Below are 1,931 nucleotides of genomic sequence, written 5' to 3'. Positions count from 1 at the left end.
ATTTAATGCATCAGCCATGCTATGGAATTGGAGGTCCCTATTTAAGATGAGAAATTGAAAATTTACACTCTCGGTAGGCAAGGTGTAAGTAAATGTAGGATAGTCAGTAGAAATCAGCTAAGAACCTGCAGAAATGCCATTAGAAGGACTAATGACATGTTAGGAAGTGGCTTTAAATAAACGCTACTGTGTCATTTACAGGTGTATAAAACAAGCCTAGTTTTTAATTAGCAAGGACCATGCCTGCCTATATTCAGGTAAAGGCACTACTTCTTGGAGAGAATGTCCTAAGTCTGTCTACATAGATACCCGGAGAAAGCAATGACCCAAACAGGTTGAGATTTTCACCAGGGCAGGTAGCTCCTCTGGGGCTACCAGATTAGAATCCAGCCTCCTGTTCTCTACTTTCTACCCTAATTTCATGTGAATCAGACACCCAAGAATGGTCTAATCCCAATCCCCATAGCCTGTAAGTATGATGCTTTGTATGGCAAAAGGGACTATGTGAGGAGGATGAAGTGCAGGAGTTTGAGTTAGGGAGAGTGTCCTTGATTATCCAAGCGCTCCAGTGTAACCACAAGGGTCTGAGGAGTAAAGTAGGGCGCAGAGAGTGAGTATGAGAACGAGGAGTGGAGGATGGGAAGATGCTATGTTTCTGGCTTCGAGGATGGAAGAAGGATCCACAAGCCAAGAACTGTAGGAGGTCTCTAGTGGCAGAAGAGGTGCCATCCCTAGAAGCTCCAAAAAGAATGTGAGTCTTGCTGGCTCCTTGATTCTAGCCCAGGAGCTCCAGGAGTCCATCTGACTGCCAGAACTGTAAGAGAATGTATTTGTGTTGTTCTAAACCACTAAGGTTGTGGTAATTTATTAGAGCAACAATAGAAAACCAGTACAGCATTCCCACTGGGCATCACATCTCCCTCTCATTTTGATCTACCCGAAGCAGTGCTCTTAGCTTAGTGCCAGCCAGAGCCTTGATGCAAATAGATGGGACACAAATGCTTCTGCTGTGACCGCCAGTGCAGAGAGCCGATGTGGTGACCTCATCCTGAAGTTGGTCCAGGAACGATCCAAGGTGGGATGATGCAGGCGTGGCTGCCCCTTTGGGAAGAGGAGCTTATTTGCGACATTAAGAATCACCACGAGAGGTGCTTAGTTGGCTTTGTTTTCAAGCCCTCTGCAGACGGCACACAGTCTTACTGCTGCTCCCCCTTCCTGTCTCTGCGCTGTGGCGGATCCCCAGCATCTTCTGCTCCTCTTTCACACACTTTTTCTCTGTGGTTCCTCATTGGTCCCCTTCTCTGTGTTTCTTGCCCATGTGAACTATTCCTGAAGGGAAAGCATTTTACTAATTGTCAGCTGCTCCAGGTTAAGAAATTAATTACAATATTATGATTTGCCAATTCTGATATATTAGTATACTCACTTTGACTATTTCATTAACCATTATTTGTTTCTGTCTCTATTTCTCTGTTTGTCTGTCTCGGTCTCTCTCTTTGTTCCTGTAAATTAACCAAGAAATTAAACTTATACATAAAACTTCAGGTTCCTGGGTTAGGTGGGCCTCTTTTGAAGTGTCATTCATTCTCTTTAGACCCAGGCTTTTGAGTCAGACAGACCTTGGTTTCACTCCCAGGCTCACCTTTTACCAGTAGTGTGAGGATGGAAAAATTATATATTAAGGCCCATTTTCTTTATCAAACAGGAGATAGAACAATGAACTTTCTCCATCATAAGAAATTAATGACCCAAACAAGCACTCTAGATATAATGGAGTGGAAAAGGATCGCTCTAAGGCACTAAAAGCCCACTTAAATATTATGGAACCAGAAATTTCAGATTCTGAGTGGACAGAGATATCACCCGAAGTGTAACAGCACAACCATTTACGCATCACCAACTACATACCTTCTTGGGTAGTCAGCATTATA

This window comes from Octodon degus, unplaced genomic scaffold (genome assembly GCF_000260255.1).
Source record: "Octodon degus isolate 3935 unplaced genomic scaffold, OctDeg1.0 scaffold00068, whole genome shotgun sequence".
Taxonomy (NCBI): domain Eukaryota; kingdom Metazoa; phylum Chordata; class Mammalia; order Rodentia; family Octodontidae; genus Octodon; species Octodon degus.
Note: the sequence above shows the minus strand (reverse complement) of the source record.